Source organism: Elgaria multicarinata, chromosome 1 (assembly GCF_023053635.1).
Source record: "Elgaria multicarinata webbii isolate HBS135686 ecotype San Diego chromosome 1, rElgMul1.1.pri, whole genome shotgun sequence".
NCBI classification, from domain to species: Eukaryota; Metazoa; Chordata; class Lepidosauria; order Squamata; family Anguidae; genus Elgaria; species Elgaria multicarinata.
Window position 1 is genome coordinate 98,217,306 of NC_086171.1, and position 26,315 is coordinate 98,243,620.

Consider the following 26,315-nt stretch of genomic DNA (forward strand, 5'->3'; position numbering starts at 1 on the left):
AGCAGCTCGCCTGGCAAGAGAAAGAATTGAGGCAGCACCACAGCTGTCATATTTATTTTGGTGGCAAAGCAGGTCAGGAAAATTGATAAAATTAATCATACAAACTAGCAAGCACCAGGAGTGAAGAAGCGGAGACAGAGAGAGAAAACGAGAGTTTTCTGCACCTGCCTTTATTTCTTTTAATGGATTTTCTTGCAATGTAGCTGATAAAATCCAAGCAATAGACATTATTCTATAAGAAGAGGGGTGTGCGTGTGTGCCTGTGTTGAGGGAAGAGTTTGAAAATAAAAAAGCAAGAGTCGTCCTCTGTCCATGGCCTTGCATCTAAATTAATGATAGCGGCATCTCAGGGGCACCTAAGTGCCTTATTTGAGCACCCCAAACCCTGTCTTCATGGCGCTGAGTTGGCGCTGCCTTCCCCCCTAACCCTGCGGTTTTTCTCCCATGGGGTGGCATCAGATAATCCCAATACCAAGGAGGGAGTGCAGGTTTCTGGTGGTCATCAAGGTACTGGAGTCCCCACCCTCTTTCCAGTGGAAGGCGACCAATTGCTGGTCACCTTCCACCAGGAACACCCCCCAGATCTGCCCTGGAACAAGGTCAGATGGTGGAAGAGTCATAATGACCTTGCTCCCACTGAAAAAAGTCAGGGTATGTCTCTGACTTTTTCAATTGTGCAACTTTGCCAGAAAGCCCTGCAGTGGCTGCAAATCAGCAGCTGCGTCATATAACTGACACAGCACAGGTTCGCAACCACATATAGACAGCCCCCCCAGAGACAAAGGACAAAATCCATTTCCATTTGTAATTGCTGAATTGAGCCCAACTGTTTCTGTAGATTTCTCAAGAAATTAAGTATTAGAGCTACTATATTTAACCAATTAATCAGTTAGAATAAGCAATTAAAATCTTTTGATTTTTTTTATAATGTGCCCTAATTATTTTGATTGAGTAAGTAAGTGATTTCCATTCAACTTCTTACCCAGTCAATCCACCATGATGAATTCACTTCACAGTCAAGAGAACAGTGGGGAGGAAGGTGAGTTAGGAATTGTGCCACCCAGGAAGGGCATTCATGGCCAAAGAAGAGGCTGTGGAGACGTGTCACTCTCCCCCAAAGAACCTTACACTTTATGAATGAAAAAAAAACCTATTTTGTTTAGGATTGCAGAATTGCTGCAAAATGTTTCTGCTCCATTGCTTTTTAAGTAATAATGACTTGCTAATGTTCTGATAACAAAAGAAGTATATATTCGGCTATTGGGCGGTATAGAAATGCAATAAATAAATAAATATTTTCTTCAGTTGTTTCCCTCATATGCAAATATAGTCAAATATAATCAATCAATCAATTGGTTAATTAAAATTGATGTGATTAATTGACTAAGATAGTTTTTTATTATTATTAAGTGGAAAAAAATTACATGTGTGTAGGGTTGCCAGGTCAGTAGCATCCCTTTCCCTGAGATTTCAGGGCCAAAATCTGAAACCCAGGGGGCAGGTTGGAGGAAGGGGCTTGCAAGGCCACAGGGGGGTGGGCCCTTCAGTATCCCTTGCAAAATAGTGTGTATGTTTGTGAGACACATACATACACAATGTGGGTTTCCTGTATGCAAATAAATACACAAGAAGAATTATTTTTAACTATTTTTTTTCCAATAATGCAGGGACTGAATTTGCAACCACAGAAATATTTACACGGTGCCTAAAATTTATGCCTAGAATTTTAAATGCAGGCTCTGAGCCACTGTGGTGGCTATTTTATACATTTGAAAAAATGGACGTAGTTCATTTCATCATTGAATTTAACACAAAGCTCTGCTTTAACTAGGGGAGCTGGCATGTAATTCCTATTGTCTGTCCTTATGTTTCCCATGTGAGAAAACACCCTTTCTCCATATACCTTACTTACTAACAACAGCACTAAGAACCTGTGCAAGAGATGTAGATTTGGTATAATTACACCCATTCTGGTTCTGGAAAAGAGCCTATTCTCTCACCGCTGGCAGGAATTTCAGAATTAGGCTGAGATCATCAAAAAGAAATTCTACACAAACCTCAGTGTCCAGAATCTTGTCAACTTTACAGACGTATTCAAGGTTTAGCCTCTCTGACTCTAGATCAAGAACAAAGGCTTTGAAGTCCTACAGTGGTGCATTTTCAAAGTCATATGTTTTCTCAAGGTATGTTATTACATCTGTTTTGAAATGTACACATTGAGAATCAGATAACTGTTGTAAACATGAGAATGATGTTTACTCCGGATGAACGACTCCAGATGAACGACTGGCTACAAAGGTGGTTCCGACGTGAGAATTTTGGATTCTGGGACCACGGGCTACGCTACTTGGAACATGGACTGCTGGCAAGGGATGGGTTGCACCTCACAAGGGCTGGAAAGAATGTGTTCAGCCACAGCACGAAGAACTTGATCAGGAGGGCTTTAAACGGAATCTTACGGGGGCGGGAGACGTAAGCCTCGAGGCAACAAGGGATGAAGGCCAAGGCACCACAGTACAGAGAACAGCTCCAATAGCGCCCCAAAATCGTGTCCGCCACAATGTGGGAACAAAGCCAGACTATAAAACACATGGTCTTCGATGCCTATATACTAATGCCCAGAGCATGGGAAACAAACAGAACGAACTTGAACTCTTATTACATGAAGGCAAATACGACTTGATAGGTATAACTGAAACTTGGTGGGATGACTCCCATGACTGGAATATAGCAATTGAAGGATATAACTTGTTCAAAAAGAACAGAAGAAATAGAAAGGGAGGTGGAGTTGCACTATATGTTAAAAATACCTATCCCTGCACAGAAATACAGGCGGATCAGACTGGGAGCCCCATCGAGAGCATCTGGATTAAAATAAATGGAGCAAGGAATAAAAAGAACATGATAATCAGAGTCTACTACCGACCACCCAATCAAGGAGAAGACGAGGATGAAACTTTTGAGAAACAAATTGCCAGTGTTTCAAGGAAGTGTGATGTAGTAGTGATGGGGGACTTCAATTACCCTGATATCTGTTGGGAGACCAATACTGCCAAAAGTGGCCCTTCCAAGAAATTCCTGACATGTGTGGGTGATAACTTTCTCCTACAGAAAGTGGAGGAAGGAACTAGAGGATCAGCAATTCTTGACTTGATATTGACCAATAGGGATGACTTAGTGGATAAAGTGGCAGTTACGGGAACTCTGGGGGAAAGTGACCACATCATACTTGAATTCTTGATTATGAAGGAGACAAAAGTTGAGTGTAGCCATACACATACTCTGGATTTTAGCAAAGCTGATTTTAATAAACTCAGAACTATGATAAGTAAGGTCCCATGGCAAATGAGCCTAATGAGAAAAGGAGTGCAGGATGGGTGGGAGTATTTAAAAAAGGAAATTTTAAAGGCACAATTACAAACAATTCCAACAAGGAGAAAAGATAGAAGACAACAGAGGAAACCAATGTGGTTCCACAAAAAGCTTAGAGATGACCTGAAAACAAAAAGGGACACATATAGGAAGTGGAAGGAAGGCCAGGCTACAAAAGAAGAGTACAGACAAGTGGCGCAGAAGTGCCGAAATGGCGTCAGGAAGGCTAAAGCTCAGAATGAGCTGAGATTAGCGAGGGATGCTAAAAGCAATAAAAAGGCTTTCTTCAGATATGTGAGTAGTAAAAGACAGAGGAAAGAAATGGTGGTTCAACTGCTTAATGAGGATGGCAAATTGATAACAGATGACAAAGAAAAAGCTGAAGTGCTCAATTCCTACTTTGCCCCAGTCTTCTCCCAAAAGCGGGTCTATGACCCCCCTAGAAAAAGTGAATCAGAAGTTGAGGAGGCAGGATTACAGTTTGAGATTGATAAACAAATGGTCAAAGAACACCTAATTTCCTTGAATGAGTTGAAATCTCCAGGGCCCGATGAACTGCATCCAAGAGTAATGAAGGAGCTAGCGGAAGAACTCTCAGAACCTTTGTCTATTATCTTTGCAAAATCATGGAAGACGGGTGAGGTGCCGGACGACTGGAGGAGGGCTAACGTTGTCCCTATCTTCAAAAAGGGCAAAAAGTAGGAACCTGGGAACTACAGACCAGTCAGTCTGACATCCATCCCTGGGAAAATTCTGGAGCAGATTATAAAGAAGTCAATCTGTAAACACCTTGAAATCAATGCGGTGATCACTAGAAGCCAACATGGATTTGTCAAGAACAAGTCCTGTCAGACAAATTTGATCTCATTTTTTGATAAGGTAACCTCCCTTGTGGGCCGTGGGAACACTGTGGACGTCATATATCTTGACTTCAGCAAAGCTTTTGACAAAGTACCACATGACATTCTGATTAACGAACTAGCTAAAAGTGGGCTAGATGGAACAACTATTATGTTGTTGATGGGGAGAGGCAACGAGTGGGGTACCGCAGGGCTCAGTCCTGGGCCCACTGCTCTTCAACATTTTTATTAATGATTTGGACAAGGAGGTGCAGGGAACGCTGATCAAATTTGCAGATGACACAAAATTGGGTGGGATAGCTAATACCCTGGAAGACAGAAACAAACTTCAAAGTGATCTTGATAGGCTGGAGTGCTGGGCTGAAAACAACAGGATGAAATTTAATAGGGATAAATGCCAAGTTCCACATTTAGGAAATAGAAACCAACGGCACAGTTACAAGATGGGGGATACTTGGCTCAGCAATACTACAAACGAGAAGAATCTTGGAATTGTTGTAGATTGCAAGCTGAATATGAGCCAACAGTGCGATATGGCTGCAAGAAAGGCCAATGCTATTTTGGGCTGCATTAATAGAAGTATAGCTTCCAAATCACGTGAGGTACTGGTTTCTCTCTATTCGGCCCTGGTTAGGCCTCATCTAGAGTATTGCGTCCAGTTCTGGGCTCCACAATTCAAGAAGGACGCAGACAAGCTGGAGCGTGTTCAGAGGAGGGCAACCAGGATGATCAGGGGTCTGGAAACAAAGCCCTATGAAGAGAGACTGAAAGAACTGGGCATGTTTAGCCTGGAGAAGAGAAGATTGAGGGGAGACATGATAGCACTCTTCAAATACTTAAAAGGTTGTCACACAGAGGAGGGCCAGGATCTCTTCTCGATCCTCCCAGAGTGCAGGACACGGAATAATGGACTTAAGTTAAAGGAAGCCAGATTCCAGCTGGACATCAGGAAAAACTTCCTGACTGTTAGAACAGTGCGACAATGGAATCAGTTACCTAGGGAGGTTGTGGGCTATCCCACGCTAGAGGCCTTCAAGAGGCAGCTGGACAAGCATCTGTCGTGGATGCTTTAGGGTGGATTGCTGCATTGAGCAGGGGGTTGGACTCGATGGCCTTGTTGGCCCCTTCCAACTCTGCTATTCTATGATTCTATGATTTTGCTCCAAAACATTCTTTGTCCCTGAAATTAATTAGTTTCACCCTCAAGTTGCATACCTATGTGTACAACGGTGGACTAACTGTATGCCTTCTCCCCCCCCCGCCCCCCCAAAATGATAACAGAGTCATCTGCCTGATCACTAATACACTGCCATATGGTATCACTGGTCTGTCCTTTTGTGAGGGAACTGGCTGTCATTTCCGGTTATGACCTTAATGAAGCCCGTGCTCTTTGCGCATGCCTGAAGTCCGAGGCAGACATTCCTACCGAACAGGTTTGAACAGGTTGTGCTATGCTGCCAAGATGCGCACGAAATTCCTTTGTGTAAAAGTGTGTGAGTTGCCTTTGCATGAGGGGCGTGTATAAAAAGCCCCTCCTCGCAGTCCCCAGGGCAGCCGCCCGTGGACTCATCCCGTGCTGCTGTTTCGCTAGCGAATAAAGCTATCTGTTTGGACAAGAACTTTGGTGTGGACTCCAGTTTCTCCATGTGGGCTCCAGTTTTTCCGTAACATTCCCTCCAGCAACAGGAAACAGGATTTAATGGCAGGTCACAAGAGAAGTGCCCTTTTGACAGAACCACTGAATATGAGGGCTTTGCTAGCTTCAGTTTAGGTTCAGGTTTTAGACCCTAGAGAGCAATCCATTAACTAAAGCAAGTTTAAGAATTCAACTTATCCCTTGGTTTTTATTTAAAAACAAACTCCCTCTCAGAGAGAAATAATAACCACTCCTTGCTAGCTTCAGTTTAGGGTCAGGTATCAGGACTTAAAGAGCATAAAGTTCAAATACTTAAAGTTTAAGAAGTCAGTTTATCACTTAGTTTTAAAAACACATATATAGTAATCATTTATTATTATTATTATTATTATTATTATTATTATTATTATTCTGAGGCAGGTAGTGGTGACTAAAGATGAAGTTCTCAACCTTATTGACTTACTGAAAGCAAATAAATCACCAGGCCTGGTTGGCATCCATACTAGAGTTCTCAAAGAACTCAAACATGAAAATGTGGACATTCTAAGAAAAATATGCAACATGTCCCTAAGTTCAGCCTCTGTACCAGAGGACTAGAAGATGGCCAATGTAACACCAATTTTAAAAAGGGATTCATGGGGGGGGGGGGGGTTTCCTGGAAATTATAGGCTGGTTAGCTTGACATCTGTCCCAGGTAAATTAGTTGAAAGCATTATTAAAGACAAAATGAGTAAGCATATAGGAGGACACGTCCTGCCGAAGAAGAACCAACATGGCTTTTGCAAAGGCACGTCCTGTCTCACTAATCTTCTAGAATTCTTTGAGAGTGTCAAGAAACATGTAGACAGGGGTGATCTGGTGGACATGGTTTACTTGGACTTCCAAAAGGCTTTTGATAAAGTCCCTCACCAAAGACTCCTGAACAAACTTAGCAGTCATGGAGTAAGAGGAGAGGTTCTCTTATGGATCAGTAACTGGTTAAAGAACAGAAAGCAGAGAGTAGGAATAAATGGCAAATTCTCCCACAGGGTTCGGTATTGGGACCAATTCTTTTCAACTTGTTCATAAATGATCTGGAATTAGGAGTGAGCCAATGACACCAAGTTATTTAAGGTTGTTGAAACTCAAAGGGATTGTGAAGAGCTCCAAAGGGGTCACTCCATGCTGGGAGAATGGGCATCCAAATGGCAAATGCGGTTCAATGTAAGCAAGTGTAAGGTGATACATGTTGGGGCAAAAAACCCCAACCTCAAGTATAACCTAATAGGATCTGAGCTGGTGGTGACCGAACAAGAAAGAGATCTTGGGGTTGTGGTGGACAGATCAATGAAAATCTCCACCCAGTGTGCGGCAGCTGTAAAGAACGCAAACTCCATATTAGGCATTATTTATTTATTTATTTATTTATTTATTTATTTCATTTTTATACCACCCAATAGCTGAAGCTCTCTGGGCAGTTCACACAGGGGGGAAACACATTATGAGAAAAGGAGTTGAGAATAAAACTGCTAGTATCATACTGCCTTTATACAAATCTATGGTGTGACCACACTTAGAATACTGTGTACAGTTCTGGTCACCACACCTGAAAAAAAAAGATATTATAGAGCTGGAAAAAGTGCAGAAAAGAGCAACTAAAACCCGGGGTCATCCCATGAAGCTGTTTGGTGGGAGATTCAGGACAAATAAAAGGAAGTACTTCTTCACACAGTGTATAGCTAAATGATGGAACTCACTACACAAGATGTAGTGATGGCCACCAATTTGGATGGCTTTAAAGGGGGATTGGATAAATTCCTGGAGGAGAAGGCTATCAATGGCTACTAGCCCTGATGGTTATGAGCTATCTCCAGTATCATAGGCAGTAGGCCTGTGTACGCCAGTTGCTGGGGAACATGGGTGAGAGGGTGCTGTTGCACCATGTTCTGCTTTGTTGGTCCCTGGCCGAAAGCTAGTTGGCCACTGTGTGAACAGAGTGCTGGACTACATGACCCCTTGGTCTGATCCAGCATGGCACTTCTTATGTTCTTATGACACAGAACTGGCCTAGTATGTTCAGATCATCCATTCCCAGTTAACAATCTTGCAACCCTATTTTGGATTAGTTGAAGTTTCTGGACTATTTTCAAATGTAAATACAATATATTACAGTAAAGTAAGTGGGAGATTATCAGAGCATGGATAACTGTAGCCAGACTGCCTCTGTTGCGATAGGTCATAATTGGTTTATCAGCTGAAGCTGCTAAAAGGTGCTCTGAGCCAGCAAGGACACTTTTATAATGTCAGATCCAAGAAAACCCACAAACTATAAATCTGATCCTTTAGGGGGAATGCAACACCCTTCAGAACAGGTTGAACACCACTCAACTGGACAAACGAACCACCCTCTACTTCCATCTTGTCTAGATTGAACCTCAGTTTATTGGCCCTCACCCAGATCATTACTGCATCCAGGCACTTATTCAGAATACCCACTGCCTTTTTTGGATTCAATGAAAAAGAGAGATTGAACTGAGTATCATTCACATATTTATGACACAAGTCCAAATCCCTGGATAACCTCAACCAACAGTTTCATGTAGATGTTAAACAGCATGGAGGATAAGATGGAACCCTGTAGGATTCTGAAACACAGTTTCAAGGGGTTGAGCAGAATCCCTCAATGCCACCTTCTGGAATCATCCATCCAAATAGGTTTGGAACCACTGTAAAACAGTGCCTTTAAAACCCAACTCAGACAGCCTCCAGAAGGATATTATAGCCAATGGTCTCGAAACGCACTAAGAGATCTAAGAGAATTAGCAGGGTCGGGCTTTCTGTGGAGAGAGGGCATTCAACAGAGCAACTAAAGCAGTTTCAGCTCCAAAACCAGGCCTAAAACCTCCATCTCACAGGGGGGAAACACGCTCCCGACCATTGCTTCTCGGCCCGTGTTTTCGTTGCTCAGTGACTCCCGCTTTCAAAAGAGGAAGTACACAACGAGCTCAAGGCCCATTGAGTCCGCTGTTCTAATGGCGCCGCTTCTCCTACACAAAGCAGGAGAGAGCAGCAATTCCATGTTTAAAAATTCATCGGACTTAACTGGGGAGGGGGTGTTAATCATGAAAGGAAGGGTAGAAGGGGCATGGAAGACAGAAGGCGTCATGTGAGAGACCTGAGCAAACTCCGTGAGTGCCCAGTAACAAGCGTGCAATAAAACACTCATCGGATGGAGCTTTAAATCTGGATTGAAATGGATTTAGAAAATTAGCCTCGTCCAATAGTGTTTAGAGTTGCCCAGTAATATTGGTATACATTCTGTGACATCAGAGAAGCCTAAACAATGGGGCAAGAGGCTGGTGGTTTGCAGACAGATAATGTTAATCAAGACAATTATGGGATGGAGATCCAACTGACAGGACAGAAGCAACATCTGCAATCTTGCTGCCATAGCAACACCTGCAGAAACAGTTATCTATAACAATCTGTGTTCGTTACTCACTATATTTGAACCCATAATGCACATTTATTCTTTGCTATGTTCTGGATGTGTTCAGAAAATTAGTTATTTTATTATTTAACTATATGACTTGTACCATACTAATCATCAAATTAATCAGTTGTGTTTAAATAATTCTACATATTGTAAACCTTCAGTGGAGGAGTCTCCTGAAGACACTGGGCATGTCTACACCATACCTATATCCCAGGGTCATCTCCAGGTCGTTCCTGTGCCTCCACATGATGCACAGAGGATCCCAGGGGCAATCCTGGATGACCAGGGACTTTTCCTAGGAAATCTGAGACCGTGGATTTCCCAATATTTCCGTGGTCCTGGGATCATGCCGAGGAGCACGGGTGGGGTGGCTGCTGCTCTAGATCGTCCCTTCTTCCCAGCGAGTATTGGGGTTCTGGAAACGGGCACGGGGCTGCATGGGGGCAGTCCGTGCCCATCAGGGGTGGGGAGCAGTTGCAACGTGTTCTGTTTTGTTTTAATTTACATGCATTGGAGTGCAATTGTGCTCCGTCTCCATTCCGGGGGTGGGGGCGGGGAACGGCAGCCACAATGTCCCTCATCATGCAGCTGTCAAGACGCTGGGGGAGGATCGCGAAAGCAGATAAGTCTGCGATCCTCCCCACTCCCTCCGTCCCTCTACACCCTTAGGTGAAGACATGCCCCCTGAATGAGTGAGACTCTGTCAAAAATGTGGTAAATATTAGCAAGCTGATGATGCAATCAACCTTAACTACCGCTCATTGCTAGATGGTGAGCTATCTTCCCCATCAAATTTTGAAATATGGAATAAAACATCATATTTAAAATGGCTTAACAATAAAGCAGGTCCATGAAAGACACTTTTTTTTTAAAAAAAAAAAAGTTTATTCAAACATTTTTGGTCATATTAGAGTGCAAAATGAACAAACCTATAACAATATCCACCATCAGCCACCATGATTGATAGGAAGCATGAAGTCTGAGGCTTGGCCAGGTCTGATATATATATATATATAGGCTATTTTCCCTTTGAATGGCCAGGAAGACAGTGCATTCAGCTTGCTGCATATTAGGCTCCAACTCAAGCCACTGATCTTGGTATTGTGAGCTGGAGACCACAACCATCAAGTTTAGATACGGTGCAGGGGGCAGACAGCCATCAACAGCCTGGACCCAACCTGGCTCAGATAATGGGCCTCTACCTTTTTCAGGAGCCCTTAAAAGCTTTGCAAGACTTTGAGCACTATTCAATAATGCACAATAATTTGAGACCTTGATATATCTAAAGAACCACCTCCCTGTATATGAATCTGCCTGCTCTCTGAGATTATTTTACAAAGCTCTCTTGTTCATCCGTTTATCTTCTGAGATATGTTTGGTGGGGATGCAGGGAGAGGGCCACCCAGAATGCAGAAATCCTGTCTTGTCATTAGAATTCATTTCTTTTTTTTACCTGTTGTGTAGGATTCTCTTTGTTTTAGTGTTGGTTCTTTTCAGTGTTAATTTAGTAATTTCAATTGCTGCTTTTGTATTTTATGGATTTGTTTGTGTTTCTATTAAGATAATTTTTATGCTTGATTTTATTGAGTTGTTATGTAAACTAACTTCTGAACCTCCAGTCTGTACAACATAAAGCTGTTACTAGAAGAAAATATATAATTTTCAAAGTGAGGAGGCTGCATCAGTGTGTATTATTTGTAGATGCAGGAAGAGGAGTTGCTCCACATTTGTGTGTGTCATGTGTCGAGCCCAGCTGTTGCATGTAGCTTTGTGTGTTTGCATCTGTTTGTCTGTGGCTTGTACTTGTTCCTCTGCACGTTTGTGTGTGATGTGCAATTATGCATGTTTCACGTGGTGTGCTTCTGCATATTGATGTGTGTTCTGAACATGATGTTCTGCTGTGTGTGTTCACAAATGCCATACTCTTATATGTTCTGTGTGTATTTACATGTGGTGTACTAATGTGGGACCCATACGTTCCCTTAGCCTTTCAGTGTCAGTCCTCTTTAGACTGGAGGAACATTTACTCACCTCTCCTCAAAATATGTGATATAACAGTGCAGGTATTGGTGCATGGATCAGTCATTGTCCAGAGAGGCAATTAGACAGTGAACTCTGTGGACCTCATTAGCATGTTTAAACAGATGAAAGTATATATTTATTAAATCCTGTACATGCAAAGGAATGGAAAGATTGATTGATTGATTCACCTCAACAACAAACAGTACAAAAGGCAACAGCTAATAAAGTGTGAGCTCAGATTCTCGCAGCAGGGTTGCCTTGTGGGCTTCTGTGGAAAGCTGATTGCAATGCTGTTGGACCGCCATTGAGAAGACACTGCACCAAGCTCAACACATGCTCCCTTCATGTAAGGAAGGAACCTAAAGCAAAGCCTCTCGAGCAGATCTCAAAAAGAAGAGGAAGGTGGGTTCAAATATGAGGAGACATAACTGGTGATATGGACCTGTTCGTTGAAATACAAATAAACACACACACCCCAAATAACAAAGAGGGATTTAATATATTATTTTAAAGGATTGGATTTAGTTCAAAAACAGATTCCCAAAACTCAGCTACTGTCAGACCACATTGGGAAAAATACAGGCATGACGCAGATATATTTTTCTACTATGGTGAAACAGCATGGAAGGAAATGTTTAAATATACCCCTCCCCTCCCCTAACGCTGCCACTTCGGTCAAATTTGGGGATCCCTCATAGGTGTTTTCAAGGAGAATAGAAAAGTGAAATCTGATCACAGATTTCTCAAACCATGATTGTTTCAGCTCTTAAAGCCTAGGAAAAAAATTCTTGGCTATTTGGTAAATGGAATAAAATTATTTTTGTACATTCTGGACAAAATCCACCAGAAATTTCTCCTGCATCAATCATTTCAGTTACTCCCTTTGGAATTTTTGCATTATCTGGCATCCTTCAATTTGTCGGTTAAGACTGGGTCACACGAGGACATTTGAAACCTGTGCAACACACTTTGCAGTTATTCAGACGGAGGGTCGTTTTCAAGGGCAAGACAAGCAAGGAGCTGCAGAAACTGCATTGGGGGGACGGGGACAGAAGGGAGACAAGTCATCCCAGTGACAATGATATGCCTGCTAGTCCAGTCCATTTTCTACAATGAACTAACTTTAATCTTGTCTAGCAGCTCCTGATTGGATTTTTGTAGCTGAAGAGTCCAGGACAGACAAGGGCCCTTTCTATACCATAAGGGTGTAGAGGGACGCAGGGGACACGATCCCAGACTTACCTGCTTCCAGGATCATTGCCGTGCATCCAAGCGGCTGTGCAATGTCCCAGGCGTCGTGCCTGTCATGGCCGCCATTTTAAAAAAGAAGAAGAAAAAGAAGAGCTGGAGCGCACTTGCGCTCCAGTGAAAAAAAAGTATTTTTAAAATAAGTATTTTTAAAGAAAGCCCCGACCCCACTCCCTCCCTTGATTCCTCCGATCCCGGCTCCTTCCCTCTACTGACACCCACTATTTGCAGGGAGGAGGGAAGAAGCTGGAACGAGTGCCCACATGTCCCACGGGACAATCCCAAGACTGCAGGAAGAATCAGTTTTTTCCAGGGATTGTTTATCCCTGGGAAAACCCATGCTCGTCCCCCCTTGTCCCCGGGAGTCCCTGTGCGTTGGCCATGACCAGCCCGGATTTTCAGGCTGGTGTAGAAACAGCCAGGGAAGCTAGAGAGAATAGGCTTTTCACCCCTCACTTGACTCCACCTGTCTCAAGATCCTATTTCTCATCAGGACCTATTTTGGTGACAGGAGAGTAACTAAATCATAGAATCATAGAATCATAGAATCATAGAATAGCAGAGTTGTACAGCTTCAAAGGACTTAAACCAGGGACTTTGGCATCAGGACCCAAATGCCATACTCCCTGTGTCACTAGGAGAGCTCTCAGGCAGAGGGAGATGTTGACCTAAGAGCTGCAGCACCACACAGATAATGAACCAAGGGGTACCGTAGCTTATGGGGCTGAGCCTAGCATTAGACAGACTGAGGCAGCCGCCTGAGGTGGCTGATTTGGGGAACCATGAAATTACTCGTTATTTAATTTATTATGGTTGTGTGTGTGTTTTACTGCCAGGGAGTGGTGCCTGTAAGATTTTCTGCCTCACATGCCAGAATAACTTAACTGGAGCAAGAGGTCCTGGGCCAAACCTGCCAGCTCATCAAACCACCTGTGATCAGGAGAGCCAGAAGGAGCCCACCTACCCTAACCAAATTGATTTAGGCTTGGTTCCTCAGTCTGAGCAATGTATCACTCAAAGTAGCGATAAGCTCATATGCGTTGCCCAGTCCTATATTTTATACATTTTTCAGTTTTAACATTCATATATGGTCGATGGAACTGTTGGCTTCTGACTTAAATAGTCGATTTCAAAATTTAATTTGCAGTCTCCAGTTGCACAGTCTCTGGTTGTGTCTCCAGGACACCAACATGAAGACAATTTAATTCATTTGTCCAAATATTGCCATTTATGGAAAATGCACATTTTATTATTTCCAAACACCAATAAATAAAGAACATTACAGAACAAAATATAATACATATAAACAGACACACCCACAAAAATCAAACAAAACAAAATCAAACAAACGCAAAATAAAATGTTCTTGCAATATTCTGCCCAGCAAAAATATATAACAATGTTGTTGTTGTTTTTCCTTACTCTATCACTGTCAAATCCAAATCTCTAATTTCTCTCTCAACATTTTCTATGCTATTGGTTGGATCCACAGATATACAAGTCATCTTTTTCTCATTCCCTCATAAAGTTTACAAAGGGTTCCCATTCAATTATAAATCTTAAAGTCGATTTTTCTCTCATTATTGCCGTGAGTTTTGCCATCTCTGCCAGCTCAAACATCTTCAGTAGCCATTCCTCTATTGTGGGCACTATTTTGCCCTTCCATCTTTGTGCATATAGTAGTCTTGCAGCTGTCGTCATATATAAGAATATAGTCCCATGGTTCTTTTTCATCTACCCATCCATAAATCCCAAAAGAAAGTATTCCGGTTTCAGTTGGATATTAATTTTTTAGGATTTTTTGGATTACAGAATGGATTTGTATCCAGAAAGTCTTTGCTTTTTTGCAGGTCCACCATGCATGGTAGAATGTCCCTTCCTGCTCTTCACATTTCCAGCACAATCCTGATGCCCCTTTATACATTTTGGCCAATTTTGCTGGTGGCATATGCCACCTATACATCATTTTGTAAAAAAATTCTTTAAGGTTAGTACTTAACATAAATTTTTGCCCTCTTGTCCACATATTTTCCCATTGTGCCATTGGTATACTATATCCCATATTCTGGCCCCATTTTATCATACATTCTTTCACTTGTTCTTCCTCCATCTCAAACCTCAATAAGAGTTTATAAATTTTAGCAATAACATGTTCGTACACAAGTAGGGGTTATAAGTAGGCACTAGGTCTTAGTTTCATTTTCATATCCAAACCCATTGTGATTGGTTTTTGAAAGGTCAAAGTTCTTCCACTTGTTTAAAACAAATGCTAAGATGCTAAATGATAACACCTTAAGTTGTTAAAAAAAATTGCTTGCAAATCCTAAACTTCTTTGGCAGTATCTCTAAAAAAAACCCTAGGAGTATGGGTATGAACTTTATTGTCTTGGCCAGATCCCAGTGTAAGTAATTATATGTTGCTGCCTCTATACAGTTGTATGATTTCGAGTGCAATCCTATGTATGTTTAGTAAGAAAAAAGTCCTACAACTGGCTGGCTTGGAAATGCTTGGAGTTGTAAGCCTTTTTCTGTCTAATCATGCATAGGATTGTGTCCTAGTTTTTTGACAGCTCCCTCTCCAAGAGTCAGTACAGTAACCCGTGGAATGGCCATGGCACTGCATCCTCAAACTGGGTGAGTTGTATGGTCTGAGGAAATGATTTAGGAATGAGGCTTCAAAACACTTGAATTGAGAAAACAGACAACCACCAGCTCTGACTTCCTTTTGTGTTGCAAATTCAAGGGAAATTTGGCGGGCTTTTCTTTTATATTGCTGCTTGATACAATATGATAACATTTCAGCTGATTTTATTCATGGTTTCCCCCTGCTATTTGGTTGTTTACCTTGTTTTTATGTTGGATTTTGTTATTTTTTAATAATTGATAGCTATAGTGTGCATTTTCATGAGGAAAATATATAGTAGATCATGTCTGGTGCCTTTTCTCTTTTGACTGGAACCAAGGGGCGGTTAAGACTAGTCTGTCCTTAGCACCTTGGGCAGGACTAGAAGATTTGTTCATATAAGATGTTTTGTCTCTTTCGAAGCAGGAGTTACGGGGAAGCTTTATGGAGTGGTGGGCAAGGATTACAGCCTGGTTTAATGTATGGGTAGGTTCTGAACAGGCATCCTTGGGCTTGGTGGCTCTGTTCCAGCTCAACCCTAGTTTCCAATCCCAGGGACTTCCCTAGTTTACAATTGAGGCCCAAACTGTACATAACCCTCTGATATGTGGCATTTATTTTGGATTTTTACAAACGCATCCAGGGATGCTGCAATCTGGAGTGGAAGGAAGACAAGCCTTGAAGGAGAGCTTCTTATTCCCAACCCCCAACTGATTAGTTTGTTTTTCCCTGCAAGGGGAAAACGGCAGGAGGATGAGGTGATTTTTAGCAGGATACCCACAAGAAGGGAAAGGGCTAACAGGCCATTTCCCCATACCAGTCTTCCCCTTCAGACTGCAGCCTCCATGGCTGTACTTGCTAGAAACAGTAAACTTGGGAGACAGAGAAAAATCATACATAACTGAGGATGATATAGAGTTAGGGCCTTACCTGCTTTCTCTCATTTGAGCTGAGACACAGGCAAAAGGAGTCTTGACTAAACCTTTAGTTGATCATTCAGTCTCTCCTTTCCTTTTGTACTGCAGTAGCAGGGTGGGAAAGGCAGGCCTTCTAGTGGTGTTTCTGGCTGTTCTATGGCCATCATATGGGCAGTGAGTGACTTTGTCAGTAGACAAAGTAAGGGCTGTTCTCTTGGCTGGACCTGGGCTGTACACCACTGACAATTGCAACAAAACTTTGTGGCCTGGCAAACGTGTGCAGGGAGAGGTTCGGTCAGCCATAGCCATGTTTTATCAGCACTAAAAAGAATGGGAACGTAAATCACCTCCCTCCGAGACAAACACCTGCTATCGTCGTGCACCAGTTACTACTCCAAGCCAAGGAGATGGGAGCTCTCTAGCCGCAAGTTCCAGCAGGGCGAGCACTCACTTAATTAGCACAAGTTGCTAGGGAGTGGGTATATTCTAGGAGTTATAACAGGGGAGTAGAATGCCTGCTGCCCAGTGTTAGTCCTCCCCCAACCTTCCTTACATTAACTGAAAACTTGTCCATTTGTAAATTGCTTTGTGGGGGGAGTAGAAAGATGAGTGTTTTAGAGCCTCTTTCATATTATGATTTAAAGGTGTGTACTTTAAATGAAGTGCACACATAAAATGTATGAGTGTGGCAAACAGGCATTGAAAGCACATGTATCATGCAGGTACAATCAGAGCATGGATTGGGTGTACAATCTGTAGCAAACCAGGTTTGTTGTGTTTTTTTAAAAGGATGGATAGGTTGTATGTAGGCATAAAATGTTCACAGTGAACAGTATGGTAAAGCTATCAACTGAGTCCCACGTTTGTTTTTGTTGCTGCTGTGCTGTGGTATCTATGAAACTGGTGTGGTGGTGGTGGGGGGGGGCAGGAGTTGCTTTCACTTTCCAAATTTTATCTGAGAATGTGATTCCTCTTTCCAGAAGGTAGACAAAAGACTGATCCCATAGAGGTGTGCCTAACTATTGCAAGCACTTCTTGGCTAGTGCCTGTGATGTCACTGAAGCCAAATAGCACATTTAGCCCTCTTTCCTCCCCACTTCACCAGCATCCACAGAGCAGTCTTGAAACTGCATTTACATGTTAAACATGCCTCCTCAGGCATTTAAATCTTCTGGAGAGCTGCTTTTTCAGATCTTGTCTTTGTTGACTTTACTATGGTCTTTGACTAAGAACATATTATTTTCTGCAGTGACCTGGTATGATGTAGGGTGACCATATGACCAGATTTGTCCGGGTTTTCTATGACAAATCCGGGAGGGGAAGGGGAAATCCGGATTTCCCCCCCCCCAAAGAGCAGCTCTAATGGGAATTAACAAAAATGCTTATAACTCCGTCATTTTTTAAGCTAAAGACATGAAACTTGGCACAATGGTAGCTCTTAGGAAGGGCTTTAGTTATACCAAATTTGAAACAGATCCGTTCATCCATTGATTTTTTAGGATTTTTTTTAATTGAGGTTTTAAAATTATTATTTTTAAAATTGTCATTTTTAAAGATAAAGAGCTGAAAGTTGGTACCATGATAGCTTTTAGGTAGAGCTTTAGCCATACCAAATTTGAAACAGATCTGTTCATCCATTGATTTTTAGGATTTTTTTAAAATTTGAGGATTTAATTATTTTTTTAAAAATGTTATTTTTAAAGGTAAAGAGATGAAATGGCACCATGATTGCTCTTAACGAGGACTTTAGCTATGCTAAGTTTGAAAAAGATCTGTCCATCCATTGAGTTTTAGGATTTTTTTTTTAAAGTTTGAGGTTTTAAAATTATTTTTAAAAAATAATTTTAACATGGCAACCATGTTGTCCTCCTTTTTGGTTTCCAAAATATGGTCACCCTATATGATGGACCCTCCTTCCATCCTCATTGATATCTGACAGCACTTTCAGTTGAGGTTTTCAAGCAGTCATTTGAAAACAGTACTTTTTGCCAAAGTTTTTTGATTGCTGTGATGAGGACAGACTCTCATCGCGTTAGTGTTATTAAACTAGGGGGAGGGGTGACAAAAGGGAACTGCACAGCTCTCATACACAAGAGACTCAACATTCTGAGTGTGTATAGCTGAGTGTAGCTGATTACGTTCCTCCTTCCTGCATGGCTTCTGCCATTGCAGTTGCCATGTGGTTTACTTTAGATTTTAATTTCCTGTCCTACAATCTCATGGACTGTTTCTGGTCTCGTGAAGCCACTTCAGTGTTGAATAAGCTTGATTGCTTTATTCCTTTCTGCTCCCCACCCCAATGAATTTAAATGGAAAACAAATTGTCTTCCTACTCCCCACACCCTCGCTAAATGGCACTTTCCATGGGAATGGCCATTCTTAATGGAACGGCTGGAGTGTATTGCTGGAAACCATCATTCAGCCAAACTGAAAGCACCTGTTCCCTTTAATTTCTGCTTTGGAAAACATTAAACTCACACACAGAGAGAAAGAGAGTGGTGGGGAGAAAAATGAAGGCAACTTCCATGTGTAGTAAGAGGCAGGCAGACTCGTTACAGGGGCTCTTCAGATGTTATGTATTTTTGTATGTAGATTAATAGGAATACAGTGTGAATGCGACAAACAGGTGTTTGACAATACTTCTCAGAGAGCCAAGGTTGGCTGCGGTTCAGACTGTTGAGTATATATTTATAGCAAACCCAGATGTGCTGCTGTGGAACAGCCCAGAGACCAGACTATATCACTGTAAAAAATTTTTGACTTCATCAAGTTCTTTTCCAGAAGCTTTCTCCACGTGTACCTGTAGGAGGTAATCTTACCTTTGCTACCTTCTGAAGACAGCAAAAATCACCTCTTTCCAAAAATGTTACTTCGAGCTCCATCACACCTACACTTTTGCCATAGTATTACCCCCTTCGTTTCCATAGCGTGTGAAGCCCTGATCACTTACACCTGTGTGCTTCTAGGGTTCATGCATCTTTATACCTCCCCTGCATGCCTGCGAATTGCTATTGCATTCACCCGTGGATCTCCTTCATATCTCCCCCTACACTTTATTGGGTGGTGGTGGTTGGACAACTCCCCCCCTGCACTGGCTGTGATGGACATGGGGCTACTAGGTGCACTGAAGACTGCCTGGGATCAGGCTAGTAGAAAGAAAGAAAGAAAGAAAGAAAGAAAGAAAGAAAGAAAGAAAGAAAGGGGGTGTGGAGAGAGAGAGAGAGAGAGAGAGAATCCCACTTCAGTAAAGTCCCCACCTGGATGGAAAGAGACATGGGGCTCTCACTTCCCCATCACTTGACTCAAGGTTGCCTCTCTGCCTCTCCTTGAGGCAAAACAGAGGGCCCCCCCCCAAACCTGGAATAAGAAAAGAAGCTGCCGCTGCAGCTCTCCCAGGATTGGTATCCTCAGCCAACTGCAGAGACAGCAGGTGTCCAACCCTGTTCCCCTCACGCCCTTCCTCTCCCCGCCTCGCATGGTGCACCTCTCATACATCCTCCATCTGTCAAATGCACACGCGCACACACGAGCCCTCCATGGCTCTCTGGAACTGGAATATGTGTTTACTCAGAAGTAAGACTCTCTCTGTTCAATGGGGTTGACTCAAAGGTAAGCCTGCATGTGACTTTAGCAGTTGAAATCAATGGAATTTAGTTTTGAGTAAGGGAATGAGCAGATCTGTAGTTTATGAAGTTGAAAATGCACAGCTTCGCATGATCAAAGGAATGGAAGATCAATCCTGCCATCCTTCGCACTAGCGCAAAACAGAGGAAAAGTATTTAAGGGGGGATTTTAAAAAATCATAAAAGATCAAGGGATGACCCAATCTGATTCAAATTAGGTATGCTGAAAGCCCTCCTTAAGAGCTATCACTGTGCCAATTTGGATCTCTTTACCTTTAAAAATGAGGGTGGCAAGGAGGGTGCATTTTCCACATTTCTTTTAAGGTGAAAATGCCTACTCAGAAATAAGAACATAGAGTTCAATGGGACCTCTTCTTGCTACTGAGGGACTACTTATAACCTACATGCAAATTTAATTCATAGGTTAATTGATTAATCAGCTAAAACTCCCTTTTACTGAAGAAAAGTCACGCCCCTCTCTTTCATCAGCAATACTGCCCATTATTATTATTATTTATTTATATAGCACCATCAATGTACATGGTGCTGTACAGAGTAAAACAGTAAATAGCAAGACCCTGCCGCATAGGCTTACATTGAAAACATGCCTTACCAGAAGAACCAGACTTTCTGCATGCCAAAATTCATCGCTAAGAGGGGGGAACAACTGCAATCACAGCAGGACATGGTCGACGGCATATGAGTCCTTTGCATGCAATTCACTGCGACAGCAGACTATAATGCTGGTGTGATGGAGCTTTTCGACTTCCTTTCCATGTGGTAATTCTTCAGCCTGCTCTAATCAAGGTGAGGTGCACCTAGAAGTAGACTGGAAGATACAGGTCTAAAAAGTATGAGAGAGAGATGAGGAAAGATTGCCCAGTCAGTGTCACTGAGTGTCTCAACCAAGCGCCTCTATTTGGCCTCCAAATGTCAGTTGTTCTTTCTCAGAGAACACAGCCATAGTGTTATGGAGAAGCCTCTGAAATCTGCTTCCCCTGGTGTGTGATGCTCCTGTTATGTATACCACTACTCACCATGCTATTCACCTCAATCAGGTTGTGTGTTTCCATACCCCAATCCATGTTTCTGCAGGCTGGTGTGGTGGAACCCGAAACCACGGGTTCCTGTGTGGTTCGCTGAGTGGTGGTCAAAGACTCTCAAGACACAATTTCTCTCTCCTTAGAAGGTTTATTACGAGCAGCGCTGCAAGGTGGCAGTCTGAGGAAACTGCCCAATAATTTTAGGAAATGTCAACATATTTATAGAGTCAGTTCCCCTTAGATACCATGGCAAAACTTTCTCACCAATCATAATACAGTTCTGAAAATGCAACAACCAATAAGAAGCCAAGCATTTAGGTAGGGTGACCATATGAAAAGGAGGACATGGTTCCTGTATCTTTAACAGTTGCATAGAAAAGGGGATTTCAGCAGGTGTTGTTTATATATATGGAGAACCTGGTGAAATTCCCTCTTCATCACAACAGTTAAAGTGCAGGAGCTATACTAGAGTGACCAGATTTAAAAGAGGGCAGGGCACCTGCAGCTTTAACTGTTGTGGTGAAGAGGAAATTTCACCAGGCTCTCCATATATACAAATGACACCTGCTGAAATTCCCTTTTCTATACAACTGTTAAAGATACAGGAGCTCTGTCCTCCTTTTCATATGGTCACTCTAATTTAGGCATGTACAGAGTATGAGTGCTTCTCTGACTAGAAGATACCACAGTTACAGAAAAACAGCAACACATCTCTATCTGTTATTTTCTTGGTTATCTTTCCTTGCAGACATCCTCCACCCTCTGACTGCCGGGGTGGACAACGCCTATGTTGTCACATAGTTTCAGCATCAACTTAACTCTAAAAGCAAAAGCAATTGCAGCATTAAAAACAAGGTTTAAAAGAACAGGAAGCCATGAACTTTATGAACTATAGCTAAGGATGATAGGCCATTTTCTTATACCCATGGGCATAGTAAAAGAACCAGCTAAAATTCCATGACAGATTCCCTCCTGATGGTCGTTGCTTTGCCCATTGCCATAAAACTATTCTCTATCAAAGCTCTAATCTTCACTCTTTTGTTCTTTGCTTAATAATGCAACTGAATACTTTTTTTTTACTTGCTCAAGTCATGGGATGCTTTTGAGACTCTTTTTTGGATTGCAATGCAAGGCGGGGCTTGTACAATGAAAAATAACACACACTCAAATTTCATTTTTACAATTCAGAGAACTATAGAGGTTAAAAACACACAAAGTAGTTGTAATGGCGTTGTCTTAATGTCTTCTCTTCACTGAATGTCGCTTCGCGCATCCAGACTTCGTTGGAGGGTTATTATGCCTCATTAACTCAGAAACTCTTGACTTGAGGTTAAAAGGACAGCTGGAAGTCGTTCCGTGAAGGGGAGTCCCTGCTCTTCAGCTTTCACTCGCTCTCTCCACTGGACACTCTCCACTGGACACTCTCCACTGGACATCGCTTAGCACACGCAGGGGGCTCTCTTGGCCGCTTGCTTTGTCCTTTAACCTCTCAATCAGGTCTGAGTAATTTTCTAGTGTAATAGGATCATCTGGATCACTCTTCTGGCATCCTGGATTTAGCTTTTTCACATGGGCTGCATGTATCCAAGTGTGTGTGGTCAGCAACACAATACAAGGCCCGTCCTAAGTAGGAGCCAACGAATTGGGCTTTTTATGGACTTTTATGAACACTGCATCTCTTGGTTGGAAATGATGACATGGAACATCAGCTGGAAGCAGTTGCTTGTTTCTCACTTTTCTTTGGAGTTGAACTAATAAGTAAGTGTAGAACATAACAGATTATTTCCTCACTGCTCTCAGTGAGGGGAAAAATGGTTTTGGCAGAGACAGTCCAACAGCTATAGGCTTCCTGAATACAATCTCATGTTGTGTGAGTCCATGTTTTCTGTTGGGGCTGTTTCTCAAGTTCATTAACACCAAAGGAATTTCACTTCAACTCTTAGTATAGTCTGAATCCACCCTTAAAGGTATGCTAAACCTGGGCACCACTTCTCTTAGTAAGCATTTAATTGTGGATTTTTCTGTTGCATATTATACAGGGAAACTTTCTACCCATCTACTGAAAATGCACACAACAGTCAAACAGTATTTAAATCTTATTGCGTTAGTAAATTCAATAAAGTCAATCTGCAACATTGAAATGGACTATAAACTCAAGGGTGTGTGCAGATAGTTTAGGACTATGAAAACTTCAGGCAAGTTACACACTTTTGGCACACTCATTTAGCTTCTAGGTGTATTCTTGTGGCACACCATTGTTTAAGTATGCTAGTGTCTTAACTAAATCTCAAGATGCAATTGGTTTGTCATTATAAAATACCCATACATTATTTTTCTCAAATTATTATTATTATTATTATTATTATTATTATTATTATTATTATTTTCTTCTTAAGATTCTTTTCCTTAAGTTGCAAGATTCCTTTTCCCAAGTTGGAGTAGTATCTTGGGAAAAGAGTGTTCTCTTTAGTGTTGGATTTGCAAGATTGCTTCAAACAACTTTGCAGCTAAAGGGCTATTTGCTATAGGCCCTCCTGCGGCTGTCATAAAGCCTCTATATTTTTAGATTTGCTCAACTGCATGACACATTACAAAACAATATTGTATGAATATTTATTGACAAACCTTTTGCTAGGTTCTAGTTAAAGCAATTAATTCTGCGGCTTGTGCACTTCGTGGCAGAGCAAAACTTTCTAATGTGGTATACACTTCCTTTTTTATTTTTTTATCAGTACTTGAGAAATTACTGCATATCTGGCTACTAGCTCTCCCCAGCTGTTTCCTTTACAAGAGCTATCAGTAAACAGAACTATATCTGGAGCCGGCAACATCAGTCAAATCCTGTTTAGGTGAATTATTACTTCGCAATTATTTAAGGTAGTGCACTGTTTAAGGGTAATTGCTGGTAGTATCTGCTCGTATCCAGTCAATCTCTGATTCGATAGAAACTGTGTAGATTTGGTTAACAACAGGGCTGCGACAGCATGTGGAACTCTAACCCACAAATTTCGTCTTAATTTCAAATCAGCTGCTTTTTCTTTACAAGCAAGGCGGTAGCAGCCACTGCTCAGAGGTAAGGTGGAAATCCTTGTGCAGCTGCATCTAATTGTGCAGAGTAATATGCTATTCGCAAGCCCAGTGCATGAATTTTGGTTAATGAGGTTATTAAGTCATCCCATCCTCGTCGCCAAATTGTGGTGGAACCCGAAACCACGGGTTCCTGTGTGGTTCACTGAGTGGTGGTCAAAGACTCTCAAGACACAATTTCTGCTAGAGCAAACAGGCTTACAATGTTATTGGACAAAAATTGCAAGTAACTGTTTTGACTCATTAGAAAAAAACCCAAAGCAAAGGTAGCATTATACCTTTACTGGGATAAACTAAAACATCACAATTTCATGAGCAAGCTTTCAGGTTCACCCTAATGCTTCTTCAGACTGGATGTTAAGTTAAAAAAAGGGGTGGAGAGACAATGTTGTTGCAGAGCATGATGAAATCTGTAGATTGGGACAACACCTGATGATTCCTCTCCTCTCATTAAAAAATAAGCAGTAAGAGATTGTAATAGAGCAAGCAAGCAGGGATGTTGAGTGGTTTAGGAATGCCCCACCTTCCCATCCTGCCTGGACTCCAAACTTGCCTTTGCCTATAAAGAAATGTGTAGGTGTGCCAGGTAGGTGGCTGGACAATGCCTCCTGCAGACTGTTCCTCAGGACAGTTGAACAAGTTGCCTGATGGCCATGCTGGTTCTACCTTTGGAACTGGAACTCCTGTATCCCTAGAGGTGCACCTACCACCCACTGCTCTGAGAACTTGCCTAAGCCTTTTTGTGTCGCTCTGATATCAGTCACAATGAATCATTTGTGGTATTCAGACCAGGACTTTCTTTCTAGACCCAGTCCAAATGTAAAGGGTTACATTTACTCATAGAGGTACCATCTCTTGTTTTTCCAAATTGTTCCTGCAACCTCTCTCTCTGCAGGGAACCTGGTGTCATGATGTAAGATGACACTTGAAAATTCCAATTATAAAGATTGGCTTCTTCTTCATAAAAGCCAGCCAGCAAGAATGAAGCCCTTTGAATTCTGCAATCATTAAACCAATTCCCCCTTCCTCCCCAGGCCCTCCTCCCAGAATGTATGTGAAATGATCTTTGCAGCCAGCTACACAGCCATCAGAGGGTATCGATCCACGTGTGGAAATTGCTATTGACTGCAAGGGCTGCGGCTGCAGTGTGCACTTCTCTGGCTTTTAAAGATACACCATCCAGCTGATTTCACTTTGCACATGACACAGCTCAGGAATTACCACCTGGAAATATATATTAAAAATCAGGCCTTGCTTCCTTCCAGCTTCTGACTAGTAAAAATGGGCCAGAAAAAGGAAAGAGATGCTAGTTTACCAGGCTGAACTGTAACCCCTGCATTTGCCTTTATTCCATCACAGATCGCTTGCTGGGAGCTTCATTTTCCTCCTTTAAATCCACTGATTTAGGGTCATGTTAAAGATATCATTTCCCTTCAATAAAGTGACTTTTTTGTGATTGAATGAAAGCCTCAACCAGATAACCTCAGAGGAGTCTGGCCAATGTTGACCGTGTGGTGCAGCTAGACATTTATTATTATTATTATTATTATTATTATTATTATTATTATTATTAATTTATTTTATAGCACCATCAATGTACATGGTGCTGTACAGAGGAAAACAATAAAATAGTAAAACCCTGCCGCATAGGCTTACACTATAACAAAATCATGATAAAACAATAAGAAAGGGAAGAGAATGCACCAAATAGGCACAGGGTAGGGTAAAACTAACAGTATAAAAGTCAGAACAAAATCAAGTTTTAAAAGCTTTAGAAAAAAGAAAAGTTTTTAGCTGAGCTTTAAAAGCTGCGATTGAACTTGTAGTTCTCAAATGTTCTGGAAGAGCGTTCCAGGCATAAGGGGCAGCAGAAGAAAATGGACGAATCCGAGCAAGGGAAGTAGAGACCCTTGGGCAGGTGAGAAACATGGCATTAGAGGAGTGAAGAGCACGAGTGGGGCAATAGTGTGAGATGAGAGAGGAAAGATAGGAAGGAGCTAGACAGTGAAAAGCTTTGTAGGTCAACAGGAGAAGTTTATATTGGATTCTGAATTGGAAGCCAATGAAGAGATTTCAGAAGTGGAGTAACATGGTCAGAGCGGCGAGCCAAGAAGATGATCTTAGCAGCAGAGTGGTGAACAGAAACCAACGAACTGATGTGCCCTATTCCTGCCATAATAACCCAACTGGGTAAAGTACATGCCTACTGTTGAATTTGGTCTAGGTAATCCTCAGAGAGAAGGTGAGATTTGGGAGCAATCTAAGCTTGGTCAGGAGAATGCCAGCTGAAAATAAATAAATAAATAAATAAATAGGGTATGGGGCATGACAACAGCCAGTCATCTACTGGCCCCAATTCCTTAGCAGGGCTCTTCAGTGCTGATGCCTGCCTTGGGTCCCCTGTGCTGA